At 40.4% G+C, this 26371-nt stretch overlaps 1 protein-coding gene across 2 annotated transcripts in view; it reads left to right on the forward strand.

Moving 5' to 3' along the window:
* step (cytohesin steppke) overlaps positions 1 to 26371 on the forward strand; it is a 464613-nt gene that overhangs the window by 294827 nt on the left and 143415 nt on the right. The gene's annotated exons all lie outside the window — the stretch shown is intronic.

The raw sequence follows: 26371 nt of genomic DNA on the forward strand, positions 1-26371 counted from the left end.
CGTCACTACTACGGTTGTATATCTTCTAAATATACATATATTTTTTTTCTGTAAGTGTGTGACTAAACTCCACCAAAACGACCTTGCCGATTTTGATGAAATTTTGTGTGATCGTTCAAGTAGATTTGGGGATGTTTTAGGTACACAATTTAGTTCGTTTTCCTTCTTATCTTTCCGGGAAGTGAACCAGTGGACGACCTATTCGAAAAAATCCTATTTATCGAGCGATTTTCGTGAAATTTAGTACAGAGGTATCTCTTTGACAAGCCTAATATTTGGAACCCTTTCTTTCCGCAAAGTGGTGGACTAGGATAGTTCGATTTGTCTGAAATTTATTTTTAGGCATCCTTTCGAAAAGGTTAATTTTTGAGATATAGACAAAAATGTGGACCAGAGTGATCCCAGAATGTGTTCTCACAATAAAAGAAATAGATGTAAGGCGCGATAGGCTCCGAAGAGATCTTAAGCCGAACTTCTCTTCCAATTTGCGTCGTACTCCTTTTAATATTTCCTACAAATTGGCGGGACGGAACCTACTTGTTTTATGCCGACTCCGTACGGCGTCTGCAAGGCAGATGAGTTTTCACTCAGAGCTTTTCATGGCACAAATATATTCGGGGTGCTTGCCAAACACTGCCGAGGGGCGACCCGGCTTAAAAAAATTTTCTTCTAATTGAAAAACCTTATTTCTGAAATTTTGATGTTGCTTTGCCCGGGGTGTGAACCCAGGATCTGCGGTGTGGTAGGCGGAGCACGCTGCCATCACACAACGGCGGCCCCCGGTATCAAATTAGATGTGTTAACAGAGGATTTAACAAGGAGTGAAAGCTAAGAAGAAGATCGAGAGGGAAAGAGAGATGTATGCAAAAAGCTATAGGGGGAAAAAGAGAAAAAGTAAATTTAGAGATAGGAGTGGGAATTAGAGAAGGAGAGAAAGAGAACGGAGAGAGTAACCTATAGAAGGGAAGGAGATGAAGAAAAATAGAGTGAAGTTGAGGGAGAGAAATAAATGGGGAATAGAAGATAAAAAAATCGAGAAAATTAAAGAGTGAAGATACGAAGAAGAGACCAGGATCAAACAGAGGATGGAGGGGAGGAGGGAGAGGCAAGAAAAATTTTTTTTTTTTTAAATGTGAATGTAAGGCGCGATAACCTCCGAAGAGATCTAAGGCCGAGCTTCTCTTCCAATTTGCGTCGTGCTCCTCTTGATTTTTCCCTACAAATTGGCCGGACGGGACCTACATGTTTTATGCCGACTCCGAACGGCATCTGCAAGGCAGATGAGTTTTCACTGAGAGCTTTTCATGGCAGAAATACAATCGGAGCGCTTGCCAGACACTGCCGAGGGGCGACCCCGCCTAGAAAAATTTTCTTCTAATTGAAAAATCTTATTTCTAAAATTTTGATGTTGCTTTGCCCGGGAGTTGAACCCAGGGCATACGGTGTGATAGGCGGAGCACGCTACCATCACACCACGGTGGCCGCCATGTGAATGCGGTTTTATAAATTGTGTCTGCATTAGTTTCTTACAGTTTCGTAGTTGTTTATAAAAACAAAGATATTGAAATCGGTCGGTCAGGTGAAGCAGGTATTCAATATTTGGTATAGAGATTCCATATGTGAGTAGGAATGGGAGTGGAAGTAGAATTGGGAGGGGGTGTGAGAGTGGAAGTAGATGTGTGAGTGGAAGCGGTAGTTAGAGTGGGAATGGGTGCGGGAGCGGGAATGGAATAAGCGATGGATAAGAATAAGAAGAACAAGTAAGGAAGGCTAAGTTCGGGTGTAACCGAACATTACATACTCAACTGCCAAATTACAGCTTGCAAATCTTTTAAATACCTTCTTTTAAAAGCGGGCGGTGCTACGCCCATTGTCCAAAATTTTACTAATTTCTATTCTGCGTCATAAGGTCAACCCACCTACCAAGTTTCATCGTTTCATCCGTCTTTGGTAATGAATTATTGCACTTTTCCGGTTTTTCGAAATTTTCGATATCGAAAAAGTGGGCGTGGTTATAGCATTTTAAATAGCGATCTGAGATGAGTGTCCAGGAACTTACATACCAAATTTCCTTAAGATACCTCAAAATTTACTAAAGTTATCATGTTTACGGACAGACGGACGGACGGACATGGCTAAATGAATTTCTTTTTTCGCCCAGATGATTTTGATATGTAGAAGTCTATATCTATCTCGATTAGTTTATGCCGTTACGGGGCACCGTTATGCGAACAAATTTAATATACACTGTGAACTCTGCTCAGCTGAGTATAAATATGTAGGGGCTAATAGATTAAAAAGAGTTTGGATCTTGATGTTCAAACCAACAGAAACCCCCCTACCCTCCCCCCGGACATCAAGGAGTTAGCCTTAACTGACTACATTGAACCCTATATTGGGATTTTTAAACTAGACGTCGAAATCAGTTTAATAGACGCCGTAGAGTAGATTTTCGTTTCCCTCTACTAGCGGTGGGAATCGGCATGCTATTAGGAGAACAGTACCTTTTCATCGCTCCGTTCTATAAGAAGGTATTCTGATCGCAAGCTTTTATTTAGGGGCTATAAGGAACAAGACACCTTAACAGCCAATGTATCTACAGCTATGGCGCCTTTCAACTCTCGTCGTTCAGACAAGTCCTAACCAAGATTTACTAGTAGAATACTACCCCCCGCGGGTAAGTGGCTTAGAATATACCCTCGACAGGCATGCCTGTCGTAAGAGGCGACTAAAATACCCAAATGATTAAGGAGTTGTGTAGTGCAACCCTTTCGAGGGGTTTCTATCGCAGTTTATAACTTCTCCAACCCAATTGCCAGCCTGGCAAATTCTGCTTCTTTAGTAGCCGAGGCTCTGGCGACCCCAAGTTTAAATCATACCCGAGATGGACGGGCCGGTATCTTAATTGTACTTTTTACCGAAACTTAAGGGCCATTAACATCGATAACACTCCTCAAAACCTTCGCGGATTGACCTTAGCGCTACAACAACAACTACAGTCTTCATATCTGACAAAAAAAGTGTTATATCGGTGGCCTCTCAAAAAACTTGACCGAGCGTTTATATCACTAAGGAAACAACTATATCTAGAGCACCACATCGTGGCTAATAATTCGCTGCTTTGGAACTTGTGTTCAAATACGGTCGATTGTTAGGTTACCCGTCGACTTGGCATTAAGATACCGTAATTCTGTTCATCCTAGTCATGAGCCACTCACCCAAGTTGCAAGATGGTAATAGTCTATATATACAGTTACTTTGATGGTAATATTTTTCGATACTTGGTGTGCCACCTGTTGTTAATCCTAAAATTAGTTTCGTCTGATATTCCTCATCATTTAGGCCAGGAATATAAATTTCTTCACCCTTTGGCAGCGGCTACTTTCACTATGCAATCCCCAATAAAGTTTGGATCTTATACCAGCAAATGCTCAACTCGCAGCCATGAACTTAATAGCGCACCCTCGTAAGCATGCATTCATGGAGCCTCCGAGCTCATTCAGGCGAAATCATATGCACCAAAAATTAAAGAATATAAAACCTCTTGAGATAAGTTGGCATATACGTCGTTCTCGCCTGAGGTGTTGCATAATTGCACAAGTTATGGACGGAGGGGGAGTTTGTATGAACGAATGGGTCTTCCATATTGACCATATTGTGCAAATGTGGGAATTAATAACATGTCCGTTGCAATTGTGAAAGAAAAATGCAATGATGAAAAATTTATATAAATAAAAAATATACAAAAATTTAGGATTTGTTTGGGCTATTATTACGACTGAGTTGGGCTGACACTATTTGTTATCGTCCTTTCGTATAAGCAATTTCAAAGTCGTCACCAAATCGAGCAACACCAATCCAAACACTAGTATAAACACCAACAACAACAAGTAAGGAAGGCTAAGTTCGGGTGTAACCGAACATTACATACTCAGCTGAGACAAAATAAGGGAAAATCACCATGTAGTAAAATGAACCTAGGGTAACCCTGGAATGCGTTTGTATGACATGTGTATCAAATGGAAGGTATTAATGAGCGTTTTAAGATGGAGTGGGCCATAGTTCTATAGGTGGACCTTTTCGAGATATCGCCATAAAGGTGGACCAGGGGTGACTCTATAATGTGTTTGTACGATATGGGTATCAAACTAAAGGTATTAATAAGGGCTTTAAAAGGGAGTTGTGGTAGTTGTATATGTGAAGGCGTTTCGAGATTTCGACCAAAATGTGGCCCAGGGTGACCCAGAACATCATCTGTCGGGTATTGCTAATTTATTTATATATGTAATACCACGAACAGTATTCCTGCCATGATTCCAAGGGCTTTCGATTTCGCCCTGCAGAACTTTTTCATTTTCTTCTACTTAATATGGTAGGTGTCACAACCATTTTACAAAGTTTTTTCTAAAGTTATATTTCGCGTCAATAAACCAATCCAATTACCATGTTTCATCCCTTTTTCGTATTTGGTATAGAATTATGGCGTTTTTTTCATTTTTCGTAATTTTCGATATCGAAAAAGTGGGCGTGGTCATAGTCGGATTTCGGCCATTTTTTACACCAATACAAAGTGAGTTCAGATCAGTACGTGAACTGAGTTTAGTAAAGATATATCGATTTTTGCTCAAGTTATCGTGTTAACGGCCGAGCGGAAGGGCAGACGGTCGACTGTGTATAAAAACTGGGCGTGGCTTCAACAGATTTCGCCCATTTTCACAGAGAACAGTTATCGTCCTAGAATCTAAGCCTCTACCAAATTTCACAAGGATTGGTAAATTTTTGTTCGACTTATGGCGTTAAAAGTATCCCAGACAAATTAAATGAAAAAGGGCGGAGCCACGCCCATTTTGAAATTTTCTTTTATTTTTGTATATTGTTGCACCATATCATTACTGGAGTTGAATTTTGACATAATTTACTTATATACTGTAAAGATATTAACTTTTTTTTTTAAATTTGACTTAAAAAAAAATTTTTTTAAAGTGAGCGTGGTCATTCTCTTGATTTTGCTAATTTTTATTAAGCATACATATAGTAATAGGAGTAACGTTCCTGCCAAATATCCTCATGATATCTTCAACGACTGCCAAATTACAGCTTGCAAAACTTCTAAATTACCTTCTTTTAAAAGTGGGCGGTGCACCCCATTGTCAAAAATTTTAATAATTTTCTATTCTGCGTCATAAGTTCAACTCACCTACCAAGTTTCATCGCTTTATCCGTCTTTGGTAATGAATTATCGCACTTTTTCGATTTTTCGAAATTTTCGATATCGAAAAAGTGGGCGTGGTTATAGTCCGATATCGTTCATTTAAATTGCGATCTGAGATAAGTGCCCAAGAACCTACATACCAAACTTCATCAAGATACCTCAAAATTTACTCAATTACTCAAGTTATCGTGTTAACGGACGGACGGACGGACATGGCTCAATCAAATCTATATCTATCTCGATTCCTTTATACCTGTACAACCAACCGTTATCCAATCAAAGTTAATATACTCTGTGAGCTCTGCTCAACTCAGTATAAAAACGGCATTGTCGTTGGTCGTCAAACTGTCGTTGTAGATTGCCTTGTTGGCGCTTTTGAAATTAAGTTTTGTTAAATTGAGTCTCAAGTGACGAACATCAAAATGCGAAAAAGAAGAAAACGAAGGAAACAAATACAAAATTGAAAAATGAAAAATTCCAACAAACGAATTCCTAATGCGTGGAGCTCGTATACAAAACCAAGCAAAGTCGATGGGTTTGGGGATATGAATTGATCAGGTTTGTGGCACCACATCAATGTGCGATGCAATGTCTGACTGAAGCATTTAAAGTAAATTGTTGGTTGAGTTGTATGGCATTTGGAGGCCATTAAAATGAATTGCACTGCACTTTGTGCCATGAACAGAGGAGCTCGAGCTCCGATCGGGTCGCTTTTGTCATGAAAGCGTACGAGTGAGGGTTTGTGTATGTGTGTGTGGAAAGGACGTAAAATAAACTCCCGAACAGTGCTGGCAGAATGATGCAATATAGAAATGGCTAAAGAAAAATATGGTAAAATAAAACAAGTAGCGAAGAGATGAAAACTTAAAGAACAACAAATAATATGAGGGAATACTGCAAGATGAAGAAAATTTAGTTTTAGTTGAAACTGAGAATTTTATACCCAGTTGAGAATGGTCTGAAATTTGAGATAAGCAGATAGTTCTCTGCTTCTACCTCCAGTTATTTTTCTTCCTCAACCTCTATCTCTGCCTCTTCCTCTTCGCCTCTACCACTACCTCCTCTTCTTCCCCTATTTCTATTGTTCTCTTCCGATATCTCTATCTCTATCGCTCCCTCTACCACCACATCTTCCTCTTCACCTCTACTTCTTCCTCTACCTCTATCTTTACCCCTCTCGCTCACTCTTCCTACACCTCCACCTCTCCCTTTCCACCTCTACCTCTCACAGTTGGATCGCTGCACCAAATTGTTTCGAGGCATTCAGCTTTTTGCCCATCTTTTAAGGTCTTTATACATCTTGATATATAAGACCAGTTTGCCGAAGTTTTGCCATTTCCTTAAGGTTTAGTTTGAAAGCTTACGTCTTTGAAAAAATTGCCATAATAAGTCTACTTTAAGTGAATTCCGTATCCAGCCCCTTGGATATTATCAAACGGACCACTTCGAAGTTGAATGGATTCCCTATCTTAATTTCTAATGTGAGGTTGGACTTGATTGATGATATCTCCGTATGCTGAAGTCGAAGCTGGCTTAAGAAGTTTCTAAAAGCAATTGGTACGGTTTGGTTCGATGTATCCAGTTTTCCTTTTTCTTTCTGTCGCAGCTCTAATTTTCCTGTTCAGATGACATAGTTCAGAGCGGTTTATTTGAATGTTGGGAATAGTCGCAGATATTCATGTTAGATACTTCGTGGGACTCATGTTTTATATGGTTTTTTAAGTAACAACGAGGATGGTAGAAGTCAGTGAGCGGAGCTCCTCCCAGACGGGAAAAGTAGAGCTTCTTCTTATTTGAGCGATAAACACCCTGATTACAGAGTGTTTGTCGATGATAATGATCCTTTGTCATATAATGTATATCCCGTATCAAGCACCATTAATGTACTAGCGCGACCATCTCGGGAACGGCTTAATGTAACCACATTGAACCTGGAGGTCGCCAGGTCCTCGTCTCCTTTTGGAGGTTGGGGAAGCTATAAAGCTCTGTATTGGCTTACAATCCCTTGAATTCCAGTATAGTGTAGCTGAAGAGTAAGACTACTGCTGACTATTGCTGATAAAACACGTTGATAAAATTAGTAAGGCACGAGCGGATTATAACAACAAATAGACAAGCTGAATACCAAGACAATGAGTATAGGATACGGATAAAGAAACCGAGTAAATGTATGTACAAAGTCAGATTAAGCCAGGCAACAAATAGACTGGTTAAATATCAAGAGAAGAAGAACACGAAACGAATTCGAGAAGAGAAATTGCGGATAGATAAAAGAAAAAATGAGCGTAAGACCGATTAGAGTCTCGGAATACTTCCTAGATAGAGCATGCTTGTCAGAAAAGACTTCTTAAATTCACAGGTTCGAAGGGTTAAAAAAATCGTTCCTAGGATACCTTTAGTACCGGAAGGTACCAGAGTAATACACTGTAAAAAACTGTTCACATCCGTATCCCTTTAGCCTTGAGAAATTTTTTTGGTTGCCACACAAAAACAAGGATAAGCTAACCAAAAAAAAAAACCACGAAAGAATGCTGGAATAAAGGATTCTAATGAATGGAATGAAAACAACGAATTGGATGACTGGTTATCAAGGGAATGAATCCGAAGAATGAATGAAAAACGATTTGTCGAAGGGATAGAAGATGAAATGAGTGTAAGAATGAAATAAGGATAATTCAATTTATGAATTTACTGGCTGATTGTCAAAGGAGTTCTAGCAAGAAATGGGATACTATATATGCCGGACGCATGATCAACTGAATATAAGGACGAGAGAAGAAAACTTAACTAAAGAATAAAAACACAAATAGACGGAGGAGTAGAATAGACAAGTCTGAGAATTGAATGAAAGATTGGACTAGCGTATGAAAGAAGTAACGGCTGGATCAATAGATGTAGTAAGGTAATAATGATCAAATAGGAATAAAACGGAGAACAACTCTTGCCAACAAGTGCTACTTTGGACTTAGTAGGCACCTCAGAAGTAAATTTTTCTCTCACCGAACAAAAATAACGTTTACAAGTAGCCTATTATATCAGTGCTGATGGTTCGGAATCATGAACGTTGTCGACAGAAGATGGCTCTTAGAGTGTTCGAGAGAAACGTTCTCCGGAAGATTTATGCTCCTGTTCGTGATGTTGACGGCAAGTATCACAGTAGATACAATGATGAGCTGTATGAGCTTAACGCAGATGTGAAGATAGTGCAGCGAATGAGAGCCCAAAGGCTTCGCTGGCAAGGTCGTGTTTTGCGAATGGACGAAATCCGTCCAAGGAAGTGTTGCAATCGAGACCGCAGTTTGGAAGCGAAGGAAGGAGGAGACCTCCACTGAGTTAGGAGAAGCAGCTGAGGGAAGTCTTGAACTCCCTTAATATTCCCATTGGCCTCAGTTATCGCGAAAGAGTGATAGTTGGCGTGACTTGTTACGACACTGCCAAAGCCACTTGGGGGTTAGGCGCCAATAAATGATGGTAATGAGATGAAATGAGGTTGATGTATATTGAAACATTTTTTCGTCATACCTCGTCAAGTTTGGCTTGAAGACAAACCGTATTGGGTGTTGTACTAATTACGGTGCCAACATTCGTTCTGTTAAAAATGGCACTGAGGAGCGTGCAATGCCGAAATCAAATGTGACAAAGAACGTTCGGAAAACGAATCAGGTAAAGAGTGTGGAGCTATTTTTACACGATGATCGATTGAAGTAGGGTTAACAAATAAACGAAGCACAGAACGAACGGCCGATGGAAAGATTCAATGCAACTGGGTATACAAATTTATATGAAACCCCGGAACAAGATGAAATAAAATAAGAATTAAATAGTATGAAAAACTTTTTAGTTATTCTCGTGTGTCTGTACATAAGTTTGTGCAATAGTTTTGAAAAGAAATGAAGAGCGACAACAGCAGCCAACTTCACAACACATTTGCGCCATTTCAATAAAAGTGAATTGCTGCGCATTGAAATTGCAAAACATTGCTTGCCTTGGTAAGGAACAGCGGTGCGGCGCGGCGCGCCATGTCAGCTCGACTGATGAGCAAGTGGGAAAGCTTTAAATTTTCAATGCTGCTGATACTGCTGCTGCTTAAGTGCAGTAGACCAATGCCTCCATAACGACTAGGACTGCAACTAAATGGCATTGCAATTATACTACACTCATATACTGCTGGCATGAACCGGGGTCTGTTAGCGTGTGAGTGAGTGACGAGCTTAAACTTAGAAGACAGCCGACGACCATTTAACCAGTCAACTAGTTAGCCAGTGCTAGATTCAAGCAAAATAGCAAAGGCTTTGGTTGCCGCCCATTACCATTGTTGGTACAAATGTATATGTGTACTAAACCCAACCCCGACTGGGTGCAAAATGGGTGCAGTTGAAATGAGATTGTGGCCATTGGCAGCTACTTAGTTGGCTAAAAGGCACATACTTTTTGTCGCTGTCGTAGTCGCCGTCGTTTGGTTCGTTAGTCGTAAAAGTTAAGTATCTACATCAAAAATACAGCGACAATAATTTTAAATAGCACTGCGATGCTTGGGTGTCAGGAAGTCGTTCGGAGAATTTGTAACAAAATTGCAATTCTCTAAGTCTAAGTGGTCAGTTTATTTCCAAAAATGTGGTATTTCACTCGCGTCCCTTATGTTCCATACGTTCATCCAATCAGCCTCTATAAAAAAGCTGCTCAACTGCCTTTGCAGTCAACACAAGGATAGAAGAAGCATATCGGCTGGCATTTAGATCTTTGTTAACAGGCCGTCTGAAGGAAATTAGAATCCAATCTTATAAAACCGGAAATTGTATAGAGATGTCCTGCCCTGTTGGATACCCAGTCACCTCAATATCAAAAGACTCTACATTGGATATCAAATGTCCAGGAAAAGCACTTTGTACGACCTTGTTATGAGCCAACTCCAATGGTTGCGAAGTCTCTACGGCCTTATTTGGATGAGAAACTTCAATAAATCTGCAGTGAGAATACTTGCTAGTATCATCACAAGTCATTGTACTAACCCGCCGTAGCTCAGTAAAGGTGAGGAGCCAAAGAAGTCGATTAACTGCTCTTCTGTCCAGAACTACAGGCAAAATTTGTCAAATTTCTGGGCGGGGCTGTTTAAAGGTGAGTAGTTGAAAAACGATAATAATGCCTTAGCTGTCAATCACTGAGGACATTCGCAATATCCTGCCAGATTAAGATGAGAAATCGATACATAGGTGTTGAAGCCAAGTTTGTCGAGGTGGACATACTCTTTGCTGTCCTGCTTCAATCTGTATTCACCACTCAGATGAATACCCTACCCAGCTTAAGACGCACTTAGTCTTTGAGGAACTTAAGAAGAGTGACAAGCTGACCAAGGCCTTTTGTCTCAAATCGTCCTTCTGGAATAACAGAAGTAGGCAAATAAAATCTCCGCAGCCGAAATGATCTTTATCGATTACTTAACTTCTGCGCGGTAAGAGAGTCATGGGGACATCACTGTACTTCGTAGCTACATGGGAATAGTGAAATTTTACAGGGTTTCGGCTGTTATTGCAGCAGTGGGTATAGGCTTTTTGTGCTCTGGAAGGCTGCTTCATAGTGGTCGAATTTCGTTGGGATCATAATTATCCCAGGCTGACCGACTAAGCTAAGTATTCTATTTCAAGGGTGCTCTACTAAAGTTGTACCTATAAAATTAACCGATGAATGTGATGTGCCGGATACTCCTTAAATTATTTTTTTGTAGCAAAAAAGCCTATTTCACAAAACCGTAAAAACGATCAGACTTCTGCTGACTATACTGCAATATCCACCAGATGCATTCTTGGTTTGGTAGGAAAGTGATGCCCAAAGAGTGCCGCTGATATCAACAAGAGCACTCCGATATGCTGACACTAACTATATATCTTGAACTACAATCGGCTTGACCACCATCTCATGAGCTAGTCTAAAACCTCTGTCGAGCGTTGCCGACTTCTATAAGCACAAGGCCACCTATATCTTACTAGCTTTATCCTCTATATTGAGCCTCCAGGACAGTTTTTTATCAGATAGTACCAACGGCACTCTCCAATCGAGGGAGTTCTCAAACACCTAGTGAAAGTATCCGACTTCTAGCGACGACCCACCTAATTCAATACAAGGCAATCTTAGCCTTCCTAGCTCGACCCGCCATATTTCACTTCCCAGGCAGATTATTATCAGAAAAAAACCAGCGGTACTCTCCTATTCGTTTGATTGCTGAAAGCCGGAATCTTATAACTAGTCGCAATAAAAACGATATCCGTTTCACCAGTACCCATATGAGGCAATTAACCGAGCCAGGATGTCCATATAGACTGAAAAATGTGACATTTGACGAGGACTACCAATTCTTCGTAGGCCATAACGCGGCAGCCGCTGGCTTCTATCACCACGAAAAGTTCTTTAACTACCGAAAACCAGAGTAGAGCAGACAGGACACCCCACACATGTCAAGCTCTGCTGACCCTTCTATTGTTATTAATTTAGAACCGAATTGAAAGCCGCTTCCGTTGACCTGGCCTTACATCAGGTATGCTGCTATGTCGACCATGTCTTACCGGCCCTTCCACTGAAGGTAACTTTAGACCTTGCTCCAAGGCGTTGGTATGTGCAGGAAATAGTTGTGTGTCGCTGCATTCCTTTTGTGATCCCGAGCAGGCTGTTGTTGTTGACTGTCATGATGTGATGGTAACGTGCTCCGTCTATCACACCGTAGGTCCTGGATTCAAAACCTCCTACTCAATGAGAAAAAAGTTATTTGGCAGACACTTTAAGTGCATTTCTGCCATGAAAATTGAAAATTCATCTCCCTCGGGGTCGTAGTGTTATCTTCTCGGAAGTAAATACCACCAGGTATTTATTATTTTTTTAGTTGTCGTATACCTTTAGTTGTTCTTGTAGTTATTGCAGCAATAAAGACACTCCCATGAGGAAGTTGAGGTCGCCAAAGCCTCGCGGTTTCGGAAGCTATGACATGTGCTTATCAACCCTTTGAATCCCTATTCCTCCAGGAGCTCTGTTACAGCGCTTGCTTTCAGAATGCATAACATTTTCTTTCTCTTCCCCTTTGGTATCCTTTGGAATTTCTCCACCTCTGCTACACGAAATCCTAACTTTTTCTAAAGAAACACATCAAACGAGTAGCGCATATAAATATTCTAAATGCACGGTTTCCGTCTGCCGCTCATTTGACATTTACAACCTCAAAGTGAACAACAAATGTACAAAAACACATAGAATTAACAACAACAACAACAGAATACAAAAAATATCCTTTAGTAATGCTCAACATTAACAAAGTTTCAATCTTTAATCTAAATTTGTGTTTACGGCTAAGGACGGTATAAAGCAGCAGCTCGAACCAGCGAACCGAACAATAAATGTCAGCGCGCCTCTTTCACGTTGCAGTCAGATGTTACCCTTCGCCTTAAACATCACTCAGGATAATGTTGTCAACCAAACATTGTCATGCATTTGTAATGATAACACGGCTGTACTTTAGTTGTGAAAAGCACAACAATCGAATGCAGGTAAAACAACAACAAGCGGTACTAGAAAAAACAACAATCTAAAAAAATATGTTTAAAACCCAAGTAGTTATGTTTAGGCGTTAGCTGCTCGCGGGTTGCGCGGTGCAGCAGTACTTAGGTGCCGTGTTACCAAGGTGCGGTGCAGGCATTTCCTTCGTGGGCCCGTGATGTGTTGTTGATGCTGGTGATGGCTGCGTTATTGTTGTTATTGCTAGTATGTGAGATGTTACATTGTATTCGCGCTTTGAAAAGCTGTGACTTTATTTCGTCCCATTCTCGCTTCTTTATTTCGCGCTCTCTTGGGCGAGTCGATGCTCAAATACACATCACATCGGCAAACAAAAGATGGCGCATTGAGTTGTTTGTTGTTTTTTTTTTTTTCGGAGCAGCAAGGATAATGGCAACATTAAAGTAAGAAAATGAGCAAATCTATGGGGAATTACAAGTTTTTGTTGTTGATGTACAACAACAGATAGTCGCAACACCCGCGCGACTGCATCATCTATGGCTCCCAGTCCTACCTGAGTTAGTAGCGCTATTGACAGTTGATGTTGACTTAAAATTATCTTTACTGTTTTGGCGTTAATGTTTAGTTTTTGTTTAATGGGGTTATACAAATTGTTTACATTTTTTGTTATTGTTTTTCATGTTTTTACAAAGCGCTTTGTCCTGCAGACACATCCTATATCGGGTTCCACTGGTGAGGCCTTGTTTAGAGGCATGTCACTCCGGAAATCAATGCCAGATTAGTGCGCCCGTCTTGAAGCTCAAGTCTTCGCTCTTTAAAGATGCGAGCAACTTTGTTAGTCTAATATCGTAATACATGAGCACGATTTTTTAGAGATTTTGCAGCGCCGCGCTTCATTCCACATCTTTTCTGCTGGATTGATCACCTGCAACTAAATAAATAAATACTCGGTGCGACTGACCCCTGAGGATAATTAGACCGAGCTTCTTTTCCAAGTTGCCTCAAAACAAATTGGTGGGACGGGAACTCACGGCTTTAGCTAGAAATTGAAACCAGAACTTTTGGTGCGCTAGGCGGAGCGGCAATTCCTTTTTCCCTAACGGATTGTGATGTCTAAAGTATTTTTATCGAGTGCTGCGCCCTTGCTTGTCAACTCATGGGCCTTTTCGATACCGTCTAACGCTTAACCCCGTGTAGATGTAAGCCTCGGCCAGAGCGGATTCTCTACAATCCATATTGGAACTCTTATACACTCCTTGACAAAGAGATACAAGGGGTTGAGTAGCGCAACCCATTGAAGGGGTTGCCAGCGAAATTCATAGCTTCTTCAATCCAGTTGTCAAACTCACATAACCGTAGTGAATCCTGTCAATATAGCAGGCGCGGCCCCTACGACCCCTCACGGAAGAAGGGTGTTGGATAACATAGAAGGATAACCGTGTTAATATCAAATCGTTCCAGAGATGATCGTATATCATCTCAATGGTGCTGTGTTCAAGAACTTACCAGATCGGTATCAGAAAAAGAACCAACAAGGTGGATAAAACTCCCAAAAACCTATTGACGCGACTGTAGCTTAAGCAACTTGCCTCCACAATTTCTGCTGTTTTTATCACGGCTACGGTTTCCATTTTACATTGATCTGACGTATCTACTTATTTCTGGAACGACACAATATGTAGCAGACCCTCGCACTTCGGTTTGCAACTGTTCGTCTTCTAATGTCCCCTGTGCATCATATCTATGGCTCTTCTAGCGCCAAGGGAGCCAAACGACAAGAACGTCAGTGCTCAGTTAGCACCCAGTTAATCAAGGCTCAATAGTGGATGGCAACAGTTATGCAAACTATCGCTGAAAAGGCGACAAACTTAGTCGAGCATAGAGCATTTAACCACTTAGCGGAAGGCTGTTCGTCACAGGAGAATTGATGCGTCTCGGAATGGAAACACGAGGGCGGTGCAATGAAAATGATGAGGCAATAAACAGCGGCAGTTTTTTGGGCCACGGATCTAGAGAGATGAGCGAGTTGGTCATGGCGGAGTTGTGAAGCGCAACTCTTCCCAGAGATTGCCAGCTCAAGCCGGAAATAAGAAAACTGTTAGACCACCATAAGCAAAAAAAAAAAAATAAATAAATGTAAGGCGCGATAACCTCCAAAGAGATCTAAGGCTGAGCTTCTCTTCCAATTTGCGTCGTGCTCCTCTTGATTTTCCCTACAAATTGGCCGGACGGGACCTACATGTTTTATGCCGACTCCGAACGGCATCTGCAAGGCAGATGAGTTTTCACTGAGAGCTTTTCATGGCAGAAATACACTCGGAGTGCTTGCCAGTCACTGCCGAGGGGCGACCCCGCTTAGAAAAATTTTCTTCTAATTGAAAAACCTTATTTCTAAAATTTTGATGTTGCTTTACCCGGGAGTTGAACTCAGGCATACGGTGTGATAGGCGGAGCACGCTACCATCACACCACGGTGACCGCCGATAAGCAAACCAAAGGGGAAAAACTCGAATGACCTGTAACTTCTCTTCTGTTGTGAGGAAAATATGTTCTGGCCCAAGAAATCTTCGTTTTACGCGCACGCTTATAGTGAGAATGATTCAAATAAGGCATATAAAACCGAACTATCCATAGTGTTTGAGAAAATAGGTACATGGGGGATTGATAAAACCCAGGCTCATTAAATTAACTAATGTTTGGAACCGTAGTTCGGTTAACAATGATCTGGCCACATACATAATTTCAACATCTTCAAATTATAGTATAAAAGGCTTCTCAGATGAGACGGCTCTTGTAGTATTGTAGGAAAAGGTACTTTGCAAGGATCTATACGAATTTGCAACGCCAAGTACCAAATACAATTTAATTATAAACGGATCAAAATCAGTAGTTGCTTTGGCTAGATTATGTTTTGTGAATCGACGAAGATTCTCCGGCTCAGGAGATATTCTTATCGGAACACACCTATGGAAACACTGGAATGAGAAGGCCTAAGTAGAGAACGATTTAGGATCTCTTGGTAGCAAAAAAGTAGAAAAATCTCATTTTATTTGTGAATCTGATTTTGGCCATCATACCTTTAACCTTAAACCTTCATAATGTTCCTGCTCAACTTGTTAGTCTCAACCATTCCGACAAAAGTCAAGCAACACTTTACTAAAGGCCTTCATCAGCGCCGAGTATTAAAGCTTCCGTTTCCTTTTGTTGTACGTATTGCATTAACAACAATAAATGCCACAACAACAATAACACCAGCATACAAAAGAAAAGAAAACATCTCAGGGATACTACATAAAGGAAGCACAAGACAGAGAACAATACAACATCGAGACGACAAAGATTAAGCAGCACAACAATCGAATGCGAAGAGACGTATGGGAGTTGAGTTGAAGAAAGTAGATCTTAATATTTAAGATTATACTCCAACAAGTCGCCCAAACCATCCACCATGAATGACTGCTCGCGCACAGGTGAGCTGTGAGACGAAAGGCTTTCTACTCGTCGTTGGACAAACAAATAAAGAAATAACAAAAAACGGCGTAATGGCTGACGAAATGTTTCACACTTGAAGGCGTAAACTTTTCTTGTCATTGTACGAATATGTGCAGCATATCAAGTATTTGCGCTGTGACCGTTACTTGCTTTAGAAAGGTTTGTCTGACTTGCATGCGAGAGTTTTTATACGCGTATGGGTGGCTATACATATGCTGCTGACAGTGTTGGCATGTACGAACAGCTGCAATATTAGCACCTTGAGTGTAACCTGCATATATAAGCTTGATTTAGGGATGCTTTAATGAGTGCGGATGGTTTTAGTACCGAGATCTCGGGGTTTTGGAATTGTGAGGGTTTCTTGTTCTACAATTCTGATCAAAAACCGCCAGTTGCAGTGAGTGAAGAAGTTTTTGAAATGACTTTGATTCGCTTGGAATCGATTAGGATGAAAGAGACTAAGATAAATCAGCTTTATTAGACTGAAATATACAAATAGATGAGTTCTTTCCGGGCCTCACGGTATATTTGTCGAAACACTCTTGTAAGGGAAAGTGAAGGCACGGGTCCAACTTAGTTTTCTAAAGGTTCGTTGTGCCTGAGGTCGATCTGTTCCAATAAATGCTTAACCCAGTCTGAAAATTTCAACAAATGTCGCTTGTCCAGAGCTAAGGGGTGAAAGTTGAACATACTTTAGATGATAAACTTGTTTGTATTTTCTTCAATAGTGGGACATATAAGCTCTGGTTGACTATAGATATTTGGTTTCTGTTAGATCAAGAAGCTACTCCTAGTCTCTATATAATGCACGATTTTGAAGAGGACTCCACCTTCCTACTAGAGGCCAGTGCCACTCCAAACCTTGCCCCTTTTCACTCCCAAAAATTGCTAGTATTTTCCGTAACTGCAATGAAACAAGATTAAAATTCCAAACTCAATACGTTGTCAGCCTGCCGAAGAATTGGTCATCAACTTCGAAAGACATATCTTGAGCTACTGAAACACGCAGCAGAAGCGAGAGCTTTAGTGGGAGCAATCCAGCTGACAGTGGTTGTTGTCGTTGTTGGTGTATAAAAACTGCGTTCGTCTTAAAAATATACTTACCAAAATGATAGAATTTATTTATGTGCAGCCCAAGTCGTTTGGATACATGGAATTGGCTGTTGTGGGAGTGGCATACCTAGTTTCAGCAATCACTGAAATCCGCATCGTCTGTCCACAAATAGTTGCTGCTATCTGTATAAACGTTTGAATATCTCTATACCAATCGCAGAGCGGATTGCAGTGAATAGTAAAAATCCTCGTATGGACCAGTAGGGAACCATGAGTTGAGGGTACCTGAACCCTGATAGGCAAAGTGCATCTGCGAGAAATGGTATGAATACTATTGGGTCTGAGTATATCTACTACAGAAAGAGTTCCCGAACGGCTGTGCGTGATACTACGGCTTCCAATATATTTTTTGAAGCATGTTGGAAAGTCCCTGACCACGACCTGCATAAGAACCAAGCGCTCGCGCTCCGGTGGAAGTAAAGGTATTCGAGCAATGTCTCTGAAAACTTTTATTTCGGAGCGGGTACAGAAGTGGAGTTTTTTAGAGTAGCATAGGAAGCCAATTTGAGGTATCCAATAATCTACGCTGTGTCTATATAGAATCGACTTTCATAGATATATCATCTATCTAAGAGTTGACCTAACACCACCTTCCGCTATGTGAAATAAGACCTTTCTCCACCTTTGTGACTTCAAAGTCCCAGGCCCTCCGGCTATCTGATCAACGATATCTGTTTGTTGTTGTTGTAATATTACTCTAACCCGTTTATTGGACGCGACCACTAAAAAGAGCATATTGTAATCTGATTGGGGAAACGTTAAGTCGCCCAGCATACAAAATCTCAAAAGCTCATGAACAGCAAAAGCCGAATAGGGATAGAAACTGCAGAACCAGAAACATCCTAAGAAACGACTTTAGCGCCGCTGGTATTGCAATGAAGAGCGCTCGCTACAGTTTTTGTACTTTGCAACGTCTGCTTTCGGCTACTGAATTGCTCCGTGTCCATAAAGGTAAAAGTTGCATCCTCTTGGTAAAGCATTATAGCTCCATGGCTTAGAAGTTGGACGCTTTGTTTGTCATAAAAGTTTACTAAGTCCGTAGTACGTCCGAAAGCTCAAATGGTAGAAATTTTGATCGCAGTACTGTCCTTTATCGAAGTATAATGAGATGGTAGAGCATTTTCTTTGCGTCTATTCAGTATACGTTTTAATTAGCCATGAGGTATTGAGTCAGAAGTGTAAGTTTTGGCTTTACTGCCCTTCCTTCCTTGAGGGCGATGAGTTGGCTGAGAAATTATGTGCATTTTACCAGATATCGTAAGTATCAAGTGTGAGACTTTATGTCCAAAAAATAGGTTCTGTCTGAAGCTGCCTTTTTTTTCTGTGGATTATAAGATGGTGGAGTTCTGACTGTGCGTCTACCCTGCATCAAGCTACGCTTTGATCAAGTGTAAGACTTTAAGTCAGAAGTTTTAATTCTTAGTTTACTGCCCTTCTTGCATTCAGTATGTTGAAAGGTTGATGAATATTTTGTGCATTTGCCGCACCTTTGGTAGAATCTAGTATGACACTTTGGGTCAGCAGTGTGTGTTCTTCCTTTACTGGCCTTCCTGTGTTGAGGAGAATGAGTATTTTCAGTGCGTTTGCCGCGTGCTTGTCACGCTCGGGTACAAGGTTTTGGGTCAGGAATGTAACTGCAAGCTTAATGTTTTGCTATGTAGTTTTCCAAAAAGTTTGAACAAAAGGCTTTCATTTATGAACTCACTTGTATTAATGCTTGTTGCATAATTCGTAGCATATTGTATGTTCCGCTAAAATATTATTCCGCTTCATCTGAATTATCTCAAAGGAGTTTCGAGTACTCTATAAGAAAAAAAACTGAAAATTTCACCGCTTCGATACTCTGAAGTGTCCAGCTTTCGGTATTACCATTCCAACACATCGTGATTTTGTTGCTCTAACGTTTTACTTTCTGCTGCACCTGTCAACTTGAACATGTCATTCATTTCGCATGTAAACACAACACGCCAACATTAGCTATTGCGCTATCAACCAGCGAGCATGAAGAAGTTGGAAGGGTATGCAGCGAGTTAAAGCGTATCCGGGCTCAGGATACTCATTGTCAGCTGTAACAAGGTGATGATGATGGGATGATGGTTGGGCGTTTACACGGGCAAACAATGCAGAAAATAGGTGTCGCTTTCAGTCGTAGGTTAGATTCATTGTGATTGCCGTGTAAGGACATTGCTTACTAAAACACACAAGAACACACACAGACACACGCATACAGAAATGCACGATAAGAAATTTGTTGTTTTAGAGCATCTTGCAACATCTTCAAATGCCACCAAATGTGTGGCTCATCTTAACTTAAACTTCCTGTTCTTAGCGCCCCTTTAACGCTCCCTCTTCATGCTTCTTCTTGTTCAGTTGTTTCCTTCTTAACTTACAGGCTCATCTTTTTTGCGTTGCACATTGTTGGTTGTTCTCAAAACTCGCATAAATATTTATGACACAAACAGTTAACGTTTATTATTCTAGTTGTTGTTATTTGTTTGTTAATTTCGTATTCCAATAAGACGTAGTACCATCTTTGTTACAGCACACACATACACACACACACACACACCTATACGCGCTAGCATATCCTTTCGCACATTTCCTTCTTAAAGGTGCGAGTAATTACATGCATAACGCCCTTCGTCACACATCACGCGCTCTTCCGCTTCTTTTTCTTCTCCTTCTTCTTCTTCTTGTAAGTATCGTGTGTAAGTGTGATGTGTTGTTGTATCTTTAAACTATCACGTTTTGTACTTGCAACACCAATCCGCCATTGCTACAGCTGCATCACCTTCATCATTGTCATCATATGCCATGTTGTTATATGCTATGCCATTCTATGCCAAGCACGGATTATTGCATTTCTAATTAGCGAAGTTTCTTATATTTACAAGACACAAAGCTACCGTTATTCGCGCATTGCATACTAAAAATTCAGTTTGAAGGTTTGGATTTACGCTGTAAATATTTGCAAAGCTTAAAAATTAAAGCTTTAATGCGCTGCAAATGTTAACTACAGCTTTTCCGTCATTTTCATAGTTCCACAATTCTCAACAGGCTTATGAAATACTACAATTCCCATACCACAAAGACTATTTCTTATTTTATTTTGGTTCGAGTTTTAAGGAGTCTCTCTCGTTGTGCCTAAGTAATCCTTATCTAAGACCGATTCCGAAACCAAACAAAGTAAAACTAAAACTGTAACCGAAACCTTAAGCAAACCCCTATCAGAACTTCAGTTCAGAACGAAGACCTAAATAAAACCAAAATGGAGATCAAATCCGAAACTGAGACCTTAACCAAATTCAAAACCTTCACCCAAACCGAAACCCGACCTAGCTGAGAACTCGCATCAGAATCAAATCCGAAACGATAAGAATTGAGTGGAAACCTAAACTAAGATTACCGAAACCAAAAACACCTAAATCTTAAAGAAGATTAAACCAAAACCATTACTGTTTAAAACTCGAAAAGAAACCTAAACAAAAGACCAAACCGAGATCAATTTTAAAACGAAACATAAACAAACCCGAAATGAAAACTTGAACAGAGAACCAAACCGAGACCAATCTATACCGGAAACATAAACAAAAAACGGAAACCGAGATCAACATCGAAATGGAATTTAATTTATTATTCCAACGGAAACCTAAACCAAAATTCAAACCGAGTTCAGAACCAAAACCGAAATCAAATCTGCAATGAAAACCTAACCGAAACCCAGTCAAAGTTAAGTGGTCATTTAAACCAAAATCAACTAAACCTTAACCGACGTCAACACCAAAACCGAATCCCCCTTCAAACCGAAGTCCATACACATATATTGAGACCAAAACTTACACTGCACTTAATTCAGACTAGAACCAACCTCCAAGCCGAATCCCCCTTCAAACCGAAGTCTATACACAGATATTGAGACCAAAACTTACACTGACACTTAATTCAGACTAGAACCAACCTCCAAGCCGAGGCAGAATACGAACAGAAAACAAATATTAGTTTCCTAAAAAACTGACGATTTCCGAACAATTGTGGAACCAAAATGAAAGTGTGAAGGGAAATCGATTTGCAAGGTCAAAGCAGCGGAAACCGAACTCAATATATGATAATCGGAATTCCATGAAACCGAGCCTGGATTGAAATATAAACTTCAGCCCAGCAGACACAACATAATCCTGCAAGTACTGGCATTCCAAAGGTTAGGTTGGGTATCGCAACGGTAAAGCTACGAGTAAAGCACATATCGATGTTGGAAATTTTCTCTGGCGGGGAGATATTTAAGCCACGTCCTCGCAAAGGCTAGACAGCTGAACGTAAAGTGAGTGGATGATGACACCTCGTCGTCCTCTAAAGCTCGCACAGCTGGGGCTGTCTAATATGTTAATGCTCACCACATAGCATCCCAATAACCATGGATAGATGAGACTTTGTAAACTCTTTTAGCTCCGCCGAGCGCTTGAATGATTCAACAGCTGCACAGAAAGACAGCAAGAAGTTGTGTCAACGCAGATCTTGCTTAATTGGATCAAGGTCCAACTGTCCAGAAGCTGAAAGCAAGTAACCAGCGGAGTTCCAAAGTCTTCACTGAACAACATGTTCAGTTCGCCAGCGCCTTCTCGAACCGAAATATAAACTTGACTGTTGTCAGAGATATCCGTATGCCCTGGCACGCACTCTCTTCTCTTTTTTATCTTTCTTTCTTTCGTCCCTTTTCATGTTAGTTATCCTTCTCCTTAACCCCTCATTCGCTTTCTACCGTCTGTTTTGCTGTTGGAACTGAATAAATCGGACCAAAATTCTTTACTTTAAATTCCATTCCTATTCAAATGCATCCCTTAAAGTCCAGTACACTCTTACCAATTAATTTGATTTTTTACCTAATCGGTGTTGGCAGTCCGATGCGTTTTCAAATAAGAACTTAAAAATCAATCAAATTATATATTCAGCTCATGATTCACTTCATTTTTCTCGCATTTCTCGAAATGTCACCAGTAATTAGAAAAACTTTTGTGTCAACGTCTGCTGGTCACTACTCCTTTGCAATGTGTACACCATTGGAGGCATTAGCAGCCTTTGGCACTCCTCAATGAAAACGTCACGTAAATCTGCATACATTGTTGGGGGTACTAACAACAGTTCGCAGCGACGTAATGTATATCATACTTGATTGAGAACGCTTCCTTATAGGATGACCTAAGGTCTATTTAGAGGGCTAAGCATGTACTAGCAGTAAGGCAAGCTTGACAGAGGCGACGAAAATCTGACGTCCGCAGTTCCCTTACGCATGGAGGGGAACCACAAAAGTTTAACCGACCTAGAATAATAAAATGGTTCGTTCTACACTCGGGCTGATATCTGAAGGTACTGGAACCAAGCGTATTGGATTCATATGCAGCAAAGGATTATAACTTCAGCAACTCTTCTTAAGCCCTATGGATACAGTCTGTGTGGATTCAATAGCGCAGTTGCAAGGCTGCCTTTTTGTAATAATTTGAGTCCGGTTGCGAAAATTGACTTCAAGTACGTACCGTTTTCTTAGTAGGCTTTCCGAAGGGTTCGTACATTCTTCACCAGTTAAACTTTTCGCTCTCTACTCTATCTACTTTACCGAGAACGCTTTATTTGAACTGAAATAAATCAGAAATGAATTTTCGTTAAACCCTCATTATTCAGTAAAAGTGCAAATCTTCCTTGTTGTTAACCACCATCAAACAACTGCCCAACCGTCGTCCCATTTTCTAGTCGACCGTCTGTAGTTCCGATTAATTAGCATTCGTAATTGATGTTTGCAAAAGTTTTGCCTACGATTTTCTACGTTTCGGACATTTCATGCATAGTGCGCGTACATCTCTGGCTTTGTCTCCATTTTTGGTGATTCTGTGATGCTGTGAGTACCACTCATCGTCAACGCTATGCCGTCCGTCGTTGTTCGTCCAGCTACATATATTTGTGGACACTAACTGTGACTTTGTTTGGTGTTTGGGTGTACCTACTTTTTTCAACATTCTGCATGCAATATTGTTGTTCTTTTTGTTGCATTGGAAGTTTTGCATTTGTACTCGCTATTTATGGTGCCTGTTTTCGATGTTTTTTTGGGGCCATTGAACGTGCCGGCGTTACATCAGCATTGATACGTGACTTTGGTACGAATTACTTTTGCTTTGATTTAATATAATTAAAAAAAATTGTTTTAATATATTTAGTTAATATGTGTGCGTATATATGTATGTATGGATGTATGTATATATGTACAAGGCCTTGTTGCCTTGGAATGTTGTTCCTATTTCAGCTTCGTTGACAAAGAGTATTGAATGAATAGAGGAGGAGTTGAAGTATGTGCTGCTTTTTTCCTTTTGCTGCGAGGGTTTTACAAATCGATCGTCCACTGAATACGTAGTACTATACCAGCACTTGAAGTGGGGCATACCCTTTTTCTCGATTAGCCCTTTGCCTCCTAAAGTATTGTTTTCAATTCCAACAAAGCCTGCTAGTATTCTCCTTCCAGGAAATATTCCAGGCATGCTTAACCAACGAAACGATATCATTTCGTTACGATAATCAACGTTAATAAACGAAACGAAGTCATTTCGTTTCGTTTATTAACGTTAAAAACGTCAAATTAACGAAATGATTTCGTTTCGTTTTCTGCCATATCAAAACGAAATCAAATCGTTTATGTTGATTATTAATTTCAAACTATGCTGGCAAAGCTGATTGATGGCGGAGTCATTAAAGGTGAAAGCATTATCCAAGCTGATTGCAACTTTTCTCATGAATTTTGACAGTACGAACATTTCTCAGAGTATTTTTGACATTACCACCAACGAATTACACAAACAAATTACAGAGAGTTTGTGTGTGTATGTGCGCTCGTTGTTGCCACCTTACGGGCTTCACCATGGCTATAGCATTGCCAGCACAATTCAAACATAAAGTATCACGTTTCTGTTAACGTTTTTAACGCTAACGAAAGCTTTTCGTTTCGGCTAAAAACGAGATACAATTTATCTTGATAATTTCTTTATCGATAATATTTCGAAGTGTTACAACGGAAACGGTGGAAATTTTTTGATAAACGATTAGCTTAACGTTAAGGTGCATCCCTGAAATATTCTCTGGATGAAGCGTATTTGCTTTATCATGTCTGCCGAAGAGCAAGTTCGTTTGGAGAAAATTTTTCTAATTAAAAATACTTTGCTTCAATTTATGATGTCGCTTCACCTGGGAATTGAATCCAGGAGCTTCGGTATGCTAGGCGAAGCACGCTACCATCACTCCACCTTCGCCTTTGTGTTAGAGCGCAGCAATCTGTCTCGAAATCGATAGAGTTAGAAAGGAAGTTGAATAATTTTCTCCCCCATAACCATAATTTCGATAAATCATGAGCTCTGAACGTGTAGAGGTCACGCATTTGTCGACCACCCCCGATTTCCAAACCGCATCACTTCTGAGCTCAGATGTTTAAATTCCACTTAAAATCCCGACGAAATATTGAGTACCCTTATGCTGAGGGTACTGGAGAGATTCCCATTAATCGCTTTCTTGAAGGATCCGAAGTTCACTTGGAAGACTTTGGAGCTTGCAATTAGTCTAAATTTGCACCCAACCTCGATTCCCTAAGCCCCAGCCCTTTCATTCAAGTTATACCAATACCCTGCCGCTAGGTGTGTAGGTGATGTAGGTAACAAAAGGGAGTTGCTGTTTTATTAGGAATGAACTAGAAGCTGATAGGAATTATCTTAGACCGCTAGGTAAAAGCCAAATCATAGCTCCAGATGCGACCTTAGTACCAAATCTGGAGTATTCCTATGCATATGAGAATACCCGACAAGATATGGGTGACCAAGTAGTCAGTAGTAGTAGCTCTAATCATGGTCTTACGCGGATCGTGGTCTTAGAACAATCAGCATGTTATTTTCGGAAGTTTTTTTCGTTGGCGATGTAAGAAGCGATGGCTTTATTGAATCAAGTGCCGCAACTTTGGACAGATATTGCCCCAAGTAGTTGCTCAACGAACTTGCGGAACCCGAAAAATAATATTGTGACGATACTAGCATCACTAAGCCGATACTAAGCAGCCACTCGTATGTACGTAAACAAATCAATCATCATGTATACACATACATACAAGGCAGCAGGGATACTTACAAACGCTTGTCATCATCAGCCGAAGTAGTACTCACATATACACACGCATATGGCTACAAACTACAAATATACATGATTATATTCTAGACCTTATGAGAAATGGGTGAATGAGGAAACCGAGAGTATAAAAGCAGCGCAGGCTGAAGCATGACTAAGCAGTTTGATTTAAACACACAATTAGTTGTGAAGTAAGAGTTATTGTGAAGTACTCTCAAAGTAGTCTAATAAAGACCATTTTGCATTATTGAATATTGGAGTTATTTATTCAACAGTTTAGCGATTCGAATGTTAGCAGAAGATTTGGAATAAGCGGAATTTCACTAAATTCGTTACAATATTATAAAAATTTAAAGGCAAAGAGCAAAAAAGGCAGAGGAGTCGAACCTGATGATTGAGGTCGACATCTTGAACTGAGAGCCAGAGGTTAACCAGTCAGATACCAGTGTACTAGAAGTCTTGAGGTTTGCGAAGGCGACATACAGGGCTGGGACTCCCACTTTCCCCGAGAGCTTGAGTGGTATAGCGTATCAGTGTTTTTTCATGGCGATTTTTTGTAACAACTATTTCCACTTGATACAGTGGAAAGACTTTGGGACTCTTATTTTGTTTAAGAGTGGAGGATATAGCGTTGATTTCCCCGACAATAACAACCGTCAAAGTATGGATGAGGTATGTGGTGAAGAAGGAGAATGTCATGTACTTGCTGTAGCAACAGAAAACGAAGATACCGCCAGGGTATTTAAAGATACTTCAGATCGCTCTACTCATTGGGAGAGTTGAGCCCTATATGTTGAAAATATCATTGCTTGAAGATGTCCTTAAATCTTCGTGAAAGGACAACGATCAAAATATGCTAGAAGGGGGTGATGTAGAAAGAGAATTCGCGAACCACAGAAGATTTCTGGGACA

The sequence above is a fragment of the Eurosta solidaginis genome, chromosome 2, assembly GCF_040869045.1.
Source record: "Eurosta solidaginis isolate ZX-2024a chromosome 2, ASM4086904v1, whole genome shotgun sequence".
NCBI classification, from domain to species: Eukaryota; Metazoa; Arthropoda; class Insecta; order Diptera; family Tephritidae; genus Eurosta; species Eurosta solidaginis.